The sequence below is a fragment of the Parus major genome, chromosome 1 (genome assembly GCF_001522545.3).
Source record: "Parus major isolate Abel chromosome 1, Parus_major1.1, whole genome shotgun sequence".
NCBI classification, from domain to species: domain Eukaryota; kingdom Metazoa; phylum Chordata; class Aves; order Passeriformes; family Paridae; genus Parus; species Parus major.
In genome coordinates, this window is record NC_031768.1 from 97,048,238 (window position 1) to 97,063,024 (window position 14,787).

The following is a 14,787-nucleotide window of genomic DNA, read 5'->3' on the forward strand; positions in this document are numbered from 1 at the left end:
GTAATAAACTCAGAAGAACATGTTACACTGTGGTGACACATTAGTCTGACTAGTCATAGCTACAATACACTTTGTCCTTTGAATGAGTCCTAGGTTTTGAAAAGTTTTGACCCCAAAGGGGACAAAAAGTCAACCATTTAAAATGAGTTTCTGAAAACTATGTACTACATATCCACAATTTTTAGGGGAAGAAATACATGGGGACATGGTTCTGAAACAGGAGATTCAAGAACTTATTTAAGAAATACTTGAATTCCAAAATGAAACATCAAAACAATTTTAATGAAAATTTTAGATCTCATTTAAAGTGACATTTAGGAGGAAAACTCATGCAGTGAATGTTACCACCTCCAACTGTGTGCTTTCTAGATGAGCTATTCAAACAGAAAAAGGTGCATATTGCCATTCATAGTCGTTGGGTAAATATAAAATTGGCTAATGTTGAGTTTGACACCACAAGAGAGTGGCTTTATCTTGGGTACACACATCTGTAAAGGTCATTAGTGCAAGCCATGAGATGCAAATGGCACCAGGGACTCACCCATGGCAGAGCCCTGCTGTGTCCCCTGCAGCACCCCTGCTTCCAGCCTGCCCTGGGCTGGGCTCTGACGGGGCTGTGCCACTCCAGCCCTGCTGTGTCCCCTGCAGCACCCCTGCTTCCAGCCTGCCCTGGGCTGGGCTCTGACGGGGCTGTGCCACTCCAGACCCCCATGGGAAGCTCAAACTGACCCCACAGGGCACACACAAGGCAGAGGTCAGGGCTGTGTCCCCACAGTGGCTCAGGAAGAGGTGGCAGTGTTTAATGCTCAGTGGATGATATGGGCTAAGTAAGGTATCTTATTTAGGTAAGCAAAACCTGGGCAGGCACTGGGGACCTGTCCCCCGTGCTGTTAGTGATCCAAACCATGGGCAGGCACTGGGGACCTGCCCCCCGTGCTGCTAGTGATCAGCTCTTAGGTCAGTTTTTAACTCCAGACACGGGATTTCATCTCTGCTTCGCCTCCTGGGGCACCCACTGTTCCCCCTCCTGCCTTTGTGCCTGCACAGGCAGTGCAGTGAGTCTTCCACAAACTTCATGTGTGGCAGCAACTGGGAATTCCTTGAGACAGGGCTCTTTTTATCCAGACATTTTTGACCCTAGATACAAAGGCAAATATCTGTAGCAGTGTTGGAATTACTACTAAACAAACAAGCAACATCTTGGTTTTCCAAGATGACACAAAAGGTCTCACTATCCTACTTGTTCCCTAAGTAGATTATAATAAAAAAAAAGTAATTCTTAGAGAAAGTTCAAGTTTCAAGACAAAATTTTAAGTTTTGCAAGCCATTGGCAGGGAAAAAATGACAAATACACAGCTAGAACACTTGTATTTCTGTTTAGCCTTACTTTGTTGAAGTGTTAAATCTTACAGGTAAAAGCTTTGCTTGCAGTTTAAGACCAAACCCTTCAGTTTTACAGAACTGTCAAGAAGTAGATTATTCCACACTGCTGTGCCTGAAACATCACCTTTGCTGCAACATCTGCCTGGGCTTCAAACCTGAAAAAAAGAGACACAAAGAAAAAGAGCACCCCCCAAATGTGGTTTGTTTTGTTGTTTTTTTTACCTACACACATTTTTTAGGATAATGAAACAGTTCTAAAAATTGAACTTAGTTAGTTTTTCCTAGTTAACATGCAAAGATACCAATAGCTTTTTTACTCATTGTAAAAAAATTATAGAACACAAAATCTTCTATCCAATCTGAAGATCAGTTTCTGGTCCTAAATATATTTTGTTGTGAAACATTCAATTCTTCTAACTGTGGAAACTGTCACCAATTGTCCATTTAATTTTCTTTACAAGACAAGCAGTTACAATCAGTAACAATCAGTTACTTCCACCAAATTATTTAGTACAGAAAAAAGAAACAACAAAGTGTTCTTTCATTTCACTTGCTGAGTGAACAGGAACCTGCAATAAACTCTTACAATAAAATAAGAAAATGGCATAAATAAAGCATTGAGCAAGAAATGATGCTTTTGTCTGGCAGGTTTTGCCAGATAACTGTGACAAACTTAGAAACTTTACACTGTTGTATCTCCACACTTCCCCACCCTTGTATGAAAAACAAAGGGTATGACGATAGTCAAAGCCAGGTGTAAATAAATAAATATATAAGCATAAGGGCTGTTCCATAATAAATTATTCAGTATTCTTGAACGTATTTCCCTTCACAGTGAAATAAAAAGAGCCAGTGATTTCCTCAGCTTGATGAATTTTCATGCTAGATGAAGGTATTTAGGCCCTAATCCTAGTTCTGTCAGATCCCTCTGACATTCGGAAGAGCATGTTCTGAAGAGTTCAGTGTTTTACTTGTCCCTTTCCCTCCTAGGAAACAAGATGATACTATTGTTACAGATATTGTTTCATTCAGTTCAGAGATAATGGACACAAGCAGGTAAAAAGATCTTTGCCCCTCTCTGTAATCATCTGCACTAAACTAAACTTGCCAGATTGTTCAGTTTCTGCAAAACAAGGTAAGAAGAAAATCCCTCTACTAAATCAGCAGATTAATGGATGGAAAAAAAACCCCCAAACTACAGCCAACTCCAAGCTGGTAGCATTTCACTATCCTGAAGATCACTTTTGTGTTTTTTTCACCAAACAGAATAATCAGTTCTAAGATTCTCTCCCCCTTGTTGATATTCTGACTTTATTCAAACTTAATATCCACTAGATTTTACAAAACTTAGAAATGCAGAACACCCAGAATCTTTAAATTTGTAACTGCAGCGGTGTCTGGATTTGTAATTTTAGAACCGACTGGCTGATGGCTGGGAAGGGTGGCCCAAGACATGAGTTGTACCCCAGACTCAAGTGAATAAGCTGTGTACTTGCAAATATATTGCTCCAGTTGGAAAAGATGCTATAATTTCTATGAAATGGAGGTAGACAGAGAAGAAAAAGCAAAGACAGCAAAAAATAGTTAGGTGCTAATACAAAGCCTCAAAAATGAGGGCTTCACTTAGAAATTGAATATGATCATATATATCATATTTTTCTATTAGTGGCCTCTGGAACATCTCAGCACTAAGTGGTGCTGGTGTACAACAAAAGAGGGAGCACTGTGCCTCTGTAAAATAGGAAGCAAGACTGTGCTCCCTCCTCATACATCATCAGGCAGTAACAGGATAGAAAGATTGCAACATCTGAGACACGGATATCTGTGCAGGTCCAATCGTTCCTGTCAGAGGGTAACTTAAATTAACTAACTTGAGATTCTGAATGATGCAACTTCATGCCCAATCTAACACTGAAAAAGAGGGCCTGATGATGAAGCACTAGTCAGTGATGAGGAAACAAGACTGATTATAGAGTTAGTCCTCCTTAGAAGAGAGGGCAGATTGGGCTGACTGAGATCCAGAGGAACAAAAAGTGCATTTTCATTTAAAAATTATTCCAAATTTCTCAGGTGAACACAGCATGGTCTGCCTAAGAGCTGACAGCAACAGAACCTTCATGATCCACTCCCATGCACAGCAAACCATGACAGTGCCAAATGCCCAAAGGTTGTGTAATGTTCCAAGCGTGGCGCACATAAAGCTGTCACAAATCATTCAGCTCTCATCTGAGGGGAGTTGGCACTGGAAAGAGACCACGATGGTCTGTGGCAGCTCAACATGCTTTTCTAAGCTGATACTGAAAGCAACTGCCATGACAATAAGGATTAGACAGGCAGCTGATATATCTGGCATGCAAATCTATGCACATCAAGGGTGCTAATGAGGCCCCTTCTCTGAGGATTGCTGAGGGTCAGAGCAGACCATGTACAAACACAGCCTCTATCAGCACCACTAGCACAGGGAGTCAATAGTTATAATATCTTACTAAAGACAATCAAAATCCAGATTAAAGTCCGCATTCAGAAAGCCACCAACCACTTGTCTAAGGAGAAGGAAAAGAAAAAAAAAAAAAAGGCTTTGTATACAAATGGTTCATTTTCTTCTGCATCAGTAGATGGTGCTCTTCATATTCTTTCAGAGGTCACTTCTAAGCACAGTGCTTTTATGCCCCGGGCTGAAATCTCTAAGTGCTTTTTCCACACACCCTTCTTCATCTGCTCAAATTGCCAGACCTCCTTCCCTCTAAAGTGGCTGGACAATAATCATATCAGTGCTCAATGGGTTCAGTCAGGAACTTTAGAATTATCTGTCATGGTAAACAACCAAAGGAAACAGAGAATATATAGGATTTTTGTGCCTTTCTGGAAGGCTACCACTTGGTAAATACTAATGTGATCCTTCTTTTGTAAGTGCTTCTGAAGGAGTCTCACCAGGCTTCTGTCTATGACTATCCTGAGCAGCAGAGGGACACCACCTCTCTCTCACAAGTGCTTGTGGATGCACAGTATTTACAGCCAGCATACAAATTTAGCACATTGGAGGTGCATGGAAACCACTCTGCCACCTCTGTAACACCACTTACTCCTATTAGGCTTCTCAGAATCCAAAACACTGCAAACAGTCACATTCAGATAAAATTTCCAAGTGCAGAATGAGGGAGGACACATCCTAGGAAAGCAGCACAAATACATTTTCTGATATCCAAAACAGAGACATGCATGATCTATCCAGCAGCAAAACCAGCTGTCCTCATCTCCAAAGGCAGTCACAAATGCCCTTTCCTTACTCTGGAAATGGAGCATCTGGGCATTTGTTCCACTGTATTCACTGTAACTCAGGCTGGTGATGGAATATCACACGGTCTGTAAATAGACTCAGGGCTATGACGAAAGAGAATCAATTTCTGGGATAATAGGAAGAAAATAACCCCAAATATACATACACATAAATCAAAGAAACTGCCACATTTACATGAAAGTGCTATAAATGATGCAGTACTTTTCAGTCTTTTCTGAGTTAACTTTTAAGTCTCTAGACTTCTAAAAACAGCATTATTTTTCTTCATGGCTCTTAAGTCTGGCTCTAGAAGTTGCTGTAAAGACAATGTGTTGTACGAAATGATGTAAATTTATTAAGAATATTGCAAAATGCATCTAGTCCAGAACAACGGTGGTAAGACCACAAACCACAAAAAGTGGCACTAACACCACTGAGGTATCAATACACTGCTATGTCTTTGAGTTGTCCATCAGTTTCCCCACCAGAGGGGAAACAAACTAATCAACAAAATGAGCCAAATATTTCACCCCCACCTCAAAAAAATCCCAAAATCTCAGGGGGGTACCTGTCACCTGTACTGCTGCCTTAATTCCATAATACACCTGGTCAGGAGCTATTATTCTTCAAAGGCCTGAGATTGAGTCTTTACATCTCTGGCACAAAAGGTAACCCACAGCAAACCACACAGAGAGAATTAAGACTTCCTGAAGAATTAATTCCTCCACAGTTGTTCCCTTTTTAAACCCAGAGAAGACCCTCTCTCTTTTTTTGTTTGTTTGTTTGTTGTTACTCTCTTTGCCTTTGTGTAGGGCCTGCTCTGTTTCCTTGGCAGGAGGCACAGTATTTCCTTAGAGTAGGTGAGGGGAAGAAGGATGTAGTGGCAAGATTCAACATTCCCACTTTTTTCACATAAATGGATAAGGTTTATATCTCCATTACCTATTGCCCTGACCTGGCAGAGTCCTTATTGTAAGGGCTCACTTTTGGTCTTGCAGCAGGGCTCCCAAAGATTTCAGGAAGGATGCTGTCCAAAAGCTCCACCACAGAGCTTAGTACCATCATCTGAGACTCAATGCCTCTGGCTACTTTAATGAAATATTGCTCATATCAAGGGGCCTTTGTTATCTATCCTTTACTGAAATGATTAGAGTCCTGCTCTGCATTTTTCACTCACATATCTTCCTTTATTTTTTACCTCTTTCTTATCTTGAATCTTGCCTTCCTTTCCCTGCACTATTGGCCAGTTGTCCTTTCCAGTAAGACTCATGATCCCATTCAACCTTTGATGTAACAGAGTCATTGTTAAATTCAAGTATCCATAACCCAAGGAGTTTCCTGAGAGCAAAGGAAATTTCAAAATGTGCTGCTGAAAAGCATGCACAGAGACTTTGTAACTTGCTGTCTCAGTCTGCATTTTCACAATTTCTTTCTGAGCTAGAACATTTGCCTTGAGAAAGCGCTGAATATGGCATGAAGATAAATACAGCTTTGGCACTCGGTGCACTCTGCTTTTTCATTTGTTATTCTAATGAAGCAACACAAACATTTTTCTCCTGACAGAAGCCATGTATCTGATAGCCCAGAAAATGCCTTTCTGTACCTTAAAACCTCTCTCAGAAATGCCACTCTGCCATGGTAAACCAAATTATGTATCTTGACCTGATGTTTACTGAACATATAAATTGGTTTGTTTACAGTCCATGCTCTGCTCTTTCTAGATAAAACACTCTTTGAACAGAGAAGGGAAGAGGAAATGGTAACAAAAGTGTATTAGAATTTACTAGCACTGGGAAGATTCTAGCTCCTGCTGAGGGCATGGGACGTGTTCTATTCTTAAAGGTAGAAAGATAATACAGAACAGAGCTGACCAGAAAGAAATGAGCTTAAAAAGCTCTCCAAATTAACACAGATGTCTGCTGGAAGGATCTGATGCTCTGGCTGCTCAGCTTATCATCATAAGAAAGTTTTTGCACAGGACAGATGGATGTATTTACCATTTTAAAATCCTCTAATTAAATCTTAGCTAGGGTTAAGCTAGTAGAAAAGTCATTATGCTTGCCAAAAATCACAGGCATTGGATATAAAGCAACACAGGTATTGATTCCACTCCAGGATAACAAACATCCTCATCTCTGAGCTACAGCAAGGCAGCTGCCAATTAATGGGCAGCCTCAGTGTGCTGGTGAGGGCAGGGAAGGATATGGCTGATCTGTACAAAATAATGCTGAAGTGAGATAGGAGCTCTTTGACCTCTGAAGAAACTAGCTGCCTCTAAGAAATGCTAGTTTCATAGGTGACACCTCACTACTTGGTTAGCATTCTCTAGGTTTAAAAGATTTGCTCGTGCTCCCCTCCACCTCCTGTTAGGAGACGTCAGTGATGTGTTGCTAAAGGCTCATGCATGCAGCCAAGGCTCTGTTCTTTTTCCTATTAGGGCTGTCAGGTCTCTCCTCTGAGGTAAGACAACCTTTCCCAACGATCTCCCATCAAATGCTTCACTGTCATCAGAGCTTTCCTCTGTGAATCAGTGCAGGGGAGACACTCCAGCTCTGCTCTGCAGCTAGGGAAGGAAGCCACGTCAGGAAATACACTGCTCAGAATGCAGCCTGCCCTTAGCAAAGTGCCAGCTCTTCAGCCCAGAGGGAGTTCCTCACCCACCACAGCACCAGGATGCTCAAAGCAGCAGTGTCACACCAGAAACACCAGTAAACCGGAGACGTAAAAGGATGGTAACTGTACTACCAGCCAGACATTAGCAAGATGCTTGATAACAATGCTCTGCTCCCTCCTTTGCCTCTCCAAACCCGAAAATTAACCATCTAAATCATCCATATGACATCTTTAAAAGCACAGGTGTCAAAGTGAGAAGTACAGGTAGTATTTCATAGTTACTTTGTCAGGCTCTCTACAGCCACAGGGAAATATTACTGAGTTGATACAATAAGTCATGCTATAAACCACAAACTTATTAGGTAGGGTAGGAACTGCCTCACCCCAGGAATTGTAGAAGTACTAGTACAGTGCCCTTCCTGGAAACCTGCACATGTTTATATATAAATGCATTAAATCTTCAGATTTCTCTAGTGCTAAATTAGACGTGAATTAATGCTCTCAGCAAGCCACTGGGGACCTGAACTTGCAAATACAGTAATGCAAATAAAGGAAATGCAGAGCCAAGACTCTGTGTATATACACCACAGATCTGTTTGCACAGAGAGAAAAAAGTTACTCCAGTAAGTGTGTGAAGGAAACTGTGTGTAATTACCTGCACTCAGAATCCAACCTGCATTCCTCACGGGGTATCACCCTTCCCTCATGGCTTTAAACAACCTCACAGAGCTGCTACTGGGTAAGTTTTGCATTCAGATTCAAGGCTGGGTGTATGATCATGCTCTCTATGGTGCATGGTGTTTATTGGTTTCACTTTATGACGAGTTTTGTGTGTTTCAAAGACACACAGTCCTGTAATAACACCAGGCTTTAAAAAGCACTTCAGTAGATTCTTTTTTGTATGGCTTGTCTCTGGATTTCATTGCCTAAAATAAGCAGGCACATTAATATACAGAACTCCATTATATGATAGCAGTGAAAAAGATTAGCTTCAAGTCACTGCATTAAGGTATGAATCGTGCACCCAATTATACATTTAACCAGTAACATCAAAAACTTAGTGTGGCCTCAGAGCTTTTTCCTCCCAACTGAAAAAAAAGAAGCAGCTATCAACAGTTTCTTTAAAAGAACCTCCTTAGCCTCCAGTTATGGAGAAAGAAACTCTGGGTTTTGATATCAAAATTGCATGTTTGTTCAACAGTGTTATCACTGAAAACTTTTGATGTATAATGGAAGTTAACAGTGGTTAAAAGAAAACCAGTCATGTACATACGGACAAGATTCCAGCTTTTCTTTGCACACCACAGTTTTGCTATTGGTACTGAGATGAGCATGACTCCAGGAAACTAGTGCAAAGCACATCAGAACCTGTCATCTCTGCGTGATCCGGTGACCCTCTGTGAACTGTCCATCCAAAGTGACTCTGTAAAGTCATGATGTACATGGGCTGAAACACAAAATAAAAACATTCAGCAGGAGAAAGCCAAAAACCAGAAGAGTCAGCCTTTGCCACATCTTTTTCTCCCCAAGTAACTGAAAAAACCCAGCCTGTGACTGTTCAGCTAAAATGGATAATTGTTTTCAAAAGTGTCAGAAAATAATTTACACTCTCAATGGTGCTCTAACTCCTAAAAAATGTTTCACTTCAAGTAAAAGGTAGAACAATGTTTGAAACCAATGCTTTATCTGGGATACTTGAGTCACAGCAAAGATGAATAGTTTAAATAATGCATTTATTTATGTACTGAGGAGAAACTAAAGCTCAGTGCACAAAGATCAAATACTCTAACACTAATCTGTTGCTTGTCTCACTTCGCTTTCAGGCACACTGGTACTTTTTTTGTTCCCTCACTGAGGTGTGGGTACAGCATTTAATCCACCTCCCTTTTCCTCTCTAACCCCTATAATTACTTAAAACCATGCTGCCTCTTTATTAGGGAGGTGCAGGAAAGGTAGGGAAATGGCTTGATCTACCTGCCTCCTCCGCTTGAACGGATTGCCATCAAGTTCCTGAGCTCAGTTGAGAAGAATCTTTCTTTTCAGCAGCTGCAGAACCTAAGGAGTGTTCTATGAACTACATAGCTATGGCACACATTCTGCTAAAACGACAGCCAGTTTTCAAGATGGAAATGCCATCTATTTCTGCAGTGCTCACACAGAGGGATAGCACTGCTGGCTGCTTTGAAGTCATTCAACTCCCATCTTAGCCACAAGGTCTTTGCTCCCCCTGGCCATATCTCACATGGAAAACTGAACCTACGTGCACATGAACATCAGTGGCGATGCAGAAGGATGTGCATCTTATTTTATGCATCAGTTACCTCAGTATCTGAACAGAAATCTCTAAATAGCAAACAAATCACACAATTGGCCATCACCTTTAAATATTAAGTAATTTTGTTCTTTAGGTTATAAAAAGAGAAAATCCACTCAGGCAATTTCTTCATCCCTGGATAGTGCTACAAATAAAGCACTGACTAAGCAACCCAGCAAGAATTTGTTGGCACCAATAATAGCACACAGAGCAGCTCTTTCCTAGTCATTAGCTATGGAAGTGGGAGCTGCACACACACAATAAAGAAGACAGAAAATACTCCTAAGGAACACGTTTCATAAAAGAGAAAAACACCTTTCTTAGCCAAACTCAAAAGAAGAGTTATTAAGGACAGAACATGAATAAAAAGAACTTTAGTAGCCTAGATTATAAACAAAACAAAAATCAAAGTAATGAGATTATTTTGCTAGGTCAATGTAGCCACAACAGAATTTTTAGAGCTTATCAGTGTTTTGGCAATGCCAGACTTTTGAAAGAATAGGGTCCTGTTAACCACGAAGCTTTGTGAAATGTGCTGTGAAATTTCTCTTGGGAAAATTCTCTTGGAAAAATTTGTCATAGAATCACGGAATGGTTTGGTTTGGATGGAACATTAAAGATCATCTAGTTCCAAATCATAGTCCTCCCTTAGCAGCTGCAGCATTTGTGCATGACAGAATAAGGCCATCCATGATACCTAGAGGGGTCCATGACTGCATTTTACATCTCTCACACAGAATTTCTGCCTGTGCCCTGCCTGTTTCACACAGACACATTAATCCAAGACTCCCATGCTCAAAGAAAACTCCTGGAACACTACCTGCTTTGGCCTCAGAGAAACACCAAAATGTACATGCCAATGTAGGACAGTCACTTCACAGGCTTTCAACATTTTGTGGGACAAGACAGTCATTTTCCATGCACCTGTGTTCTAATTTTCTGTAAAAGCTAACAAGTCTGACAGTTTAAACTACAAGAGAAGCAGTGTACCCTTTGTTGTGCCCAAATGTGCTGCTCAACAGGAAGTAGTAAGAAAACAATGTTTTAACAGCCGTGAATGTGGCAAGATGAGCACTTTTGTCTGCTTACCAGAAAGTTCTTTAAATAGAATAGAGATGTAACCACAACACTGTTAAGTTGAAAGGTTCAGTAGTTAAGTGGTTCAGTTCAAATTCATTACTCCAATGCATCAGTGACCACTTTTCAAGGCTTAGCTTAGCTTCACAGTTATTATTTATAATGTTTTTCTTAACCTATACACACTCTAATTAGATCTAAGCAGTCATTAAGATGCACTACAGAGATACCTTATTGGCAAATATTTGAAATCACAGATTAAGTTGAGGCAGGCTCATAATTTTTTTCATTTCCTTGTCACTGTTTCTGACTTGTCACACATGTGCACTTTACTTCCAGTTCAGTGGTTCTCCTATTGCCCCCTGGCAACTGCCTCGTGTGAGGGAAATAGTGTCCTTCTAGATAAAATTCAGGAAGGATTTCAGAGGAGAAAACCATGTAGTTCAAGTGCTTTCACTTGCAATGTCATGGCAAAGTGAGGTGGGAGCATTGATGTATACACCAGAGTCTGACTTGTAACAAGAGCTCTCGACAAGGCAGCCTAGACTATGTCTCCATCAGATTTTAAAAAGCTCAGAACTTTTCTCGTGCCCAGAAGGACAGGCCAACATGAACCATTCTGTGATAATGCAGGCTTCAAAAAGTGGTGGAAGAGACAGTGTTCAAATGCAGAGACAGCCTCCTGAGTTACAATTCATTACCTGCAACACCAGTCACTCAGTAGAGCGCAGGAGTTGTTTTTCCAAAAGTAAGGGCTATTTTCATTCAGATTTGTGGCTGGGAACACTCAAGGTAGAAGAGTTTAACTCATTGGAACACAGAGGACTAGCTTCTGTCATTCTCTTAGCCATGGTGAGCAAGTTCACTATGCAGGATAAGCTGGCTAAGGACACACTGCAGGAGTCAAGGTCAGGAGTGTCCTTGTGGCTAAGGACACAAGAGCAGGAGTCAGCTTCATCACTTCAGCAGTGAGGACAAGTGAGCAGCCAGTTTATCAGCTCAGGCCATAGCAAGGGACTTAGATTGTTCAGGGTGATTCTCCACAAGGCTTCAGGCCACTTGTACACGAGTCTGGTTTTTTTACACTAGCTCCAACAAAGCCACATGGACATGCTTGTGGTAGTCCCAAGAAACTTTTAAAAGAACAAGCTCAGTTTTAAGGTTGCTATTTTGCTCACAAATTCCTCTTGCACTTTGGTCAAAGTTGATAGAGTTGTAAGCTTGCTATCAAGCACAGAATGGAGCCTGCTGGCTTCACAAGGATGTCTCACAAGAGGAGTAGTTGCAGGTCCAGGCCTTTGGCTGCCCATGGGAAAGAATTTTCCCACACTCTTGTGTAAGTGTGTCAAGAGGGAGCTAAAAAAATCCTAAAACTGGGTAAATGGATTATAGCACTTTAATAGGAAATTCATTCTTATTGTAGCTATTGAAAGAAAAATCACTAGAGACTACCTCTTTCTCAGGATACAATGTCTATCTGAACAGAGAATAAAATCTAGTGAAGTCAATGGAAAAGCCACATTTTATTTCTGTATTCTGGTTTTGAATGAAGTGGCATCTGTTTTGTTTTCTCTCTGCTAAGTACACAGGGACTGCTCTATCTCAAAGTGTGCAGCACAGAAAACTCCACCCAAAACTGCACAAGTATGCAGTGTTAGATTTCAATGGAAATTTTTCAGTGCAGAATTATCAAGATAAGAAATTTTCTCTTTATAGTCCTTGATAATAAGGTTTTGTAGCATTCAGAAAAAGAAACCTACCCAGTGGTTTCCCCACAGGAAACCCATAATACTGCTTTTAATAGGAGCCACAATTTTAGAGGTAGTTAATGAGACAGCATTCTGCTTAACACTTTTTTTTTAAGTGTTAAAAAAGTTTTATGTAAAATGGTGATTAAAGGCAGGCTTGTCTACAATCCAAAAAGGACCCTGATTAGTTTTTTATCATTAATTACAAAATTCACTGAGAGAGAGAAGAGCTCTCTGCAGCATTTGAAGCTCACTCGAAAGGTCTCTCTCTTTCTGGCAGCTATTTTAAACCAACCTCTCTCCTGTAGCACTGTTCCTCGTTTGTGTTCACTGCACAAGGAGACCAGGTCTGCACCTGACATGGAAGCAAAGAGTCACATACTCAGCTTAAAAGAGCAGTTCTAACTCTCCAATATGCTTGTGAGACTAGAACTGCGAGAGCAGACTCCATTTCAGCATAAACCCAAGGAAAAACATTTCTTCTGTAGTTACTTTGCCCAGAGAATTCTGAAATTTCATTATTAAAAGTAGATTTCCATTTCAAACAGAAATACAATTTACATCTTGCAGCAATACCTATTCTTTTCAAGACTCCTACTACAAACAGTGTCTTTTACATTCTTTGCAAGGGGATTTCCACTACAACACTTAGCATAGAAACTGATATGATTTTTCAAAGAAAGATTGTAATTTGAATAGTAATAGAGAAAGTAGGCATTTGAGGCCTGATGGTGTTATCAGCGGTGCAACTTATTCCACCTTCAGAAAGCCAGAATAAACATGCATTCTGCAGTCTCAGAAAAGCAAAACTTTTTGCTTTACATGCATTACAAAATGTACTTATACACTGTTTGCTTGACTCCATTTCAGCACAGACTCACTCCTTCATATACATCTGTGCACATCAATATTTAATCATGTTCCGTTCACCTTCTCCAAGAACTTCAGTAGCAAGAGCTATTCCCAGCCAAGGCAGATGTCCACTTGAGAGAGACTCTTTTCTAGAGATACCAGCATCATATGTTTACCAAAGATCACATAAGTAGTTAAGCAGGCAGAGACACTTTCCCAGAATTTACACCCAGGAATTTATAGCTTGAGGGACTAAAAAAAAGAGGAAGAAATGCCTTTGTATGCAATAGTGGGGGATGAAGTAGCATTACCTTATGTCCTGTCTTTCCAAATATAGTCATGATTTGTCCTTGTCTCTATTATCCTGAATAACAGCACTTTAAGCTGTCTACTTGCTCCCTAAGTTTTTTAATGTTGCACTGATACAAAGGAAAGGAAGAAAAAAGAAGCCTCATATTCACAATGGATTTTACTGCCTGAAGTGAATATTTTCTTGCTATCTAACAGAGCCTTCTGTCTCTTGCAGGTTGCCCAAAATAGCATACCAAGTTTGCATTTATTCCAAAAGACTTTGCTTTTGCAGACATTCAAAGCTGCTACAGTACAGCAATGATTTGCTCTTGGAGAGCAGAATTATTAACACACTGGGAACACTACAAACCCAGAAATCCCCCGCTACATTTGCAGTATTCACCTTTCCATTATGTTCCTAATTACCTCCAAAGGAGTTTATTTCTTGTAAGCTTCTTGTTCAGGCTGATAAGCATTTTATTCTGAATCCCCTGCAGATCTCAGATTTACTCCTCGTGCTCTTAGCTGAGAAACTAAGCAACTGTCTTCCTTTTCACAGTGCACATCTTCCACCCTTTCCAGTTTCTCTCTTGGTTCAGTATCCTTCTATAAGAATTCCCACCATTTTGACTATTTTCAGATTAATTCCTCCTGCTCTATTCACTTCATTATGATAAAGTTCTGAGTAGTTAAAAGTGTATATCACTATTAGATTTGAATGGGATATATTATACTAATCAAGACTAATCTGTTCTTTCATGTTCAAATAAAATGTTAATCCAGTAAATTATTTCTTAAGCATTGATTCAAGGCAGTTAATACAAAAATAATAATCCAAAGTAATAGCATCCCAAGTAAACCCAGATTGCAGAGAACATTTTCTCACATTAGAGTCTTTCTTGAAGAGCAGAGCTTTACATTGTTCCTTAGACTACATTTTGGGCTATTTCAGTTTATGTATTCCAAAAAGACAAACATGGTCATGTGACTCACATTTTTGTCCTAAGAAACCCCTCCTACTTCTACGTTATACATTGTAGGAAATAAAACTGTTTCTGAAGAAAAACCCCAAAATCCAAACTATGCCTAAAACATCACAAGTTAACAGAAGGTTTCTTTGACAGTGCTCAGTGTGCAAGCTTCCTCTTGAAGAAGCTCCTCTGATTCTGAGAATAAAAAGGTTTTTCTACCTAAATACAGATTTGTTTCATTAAATTCTAAAGACAAATACA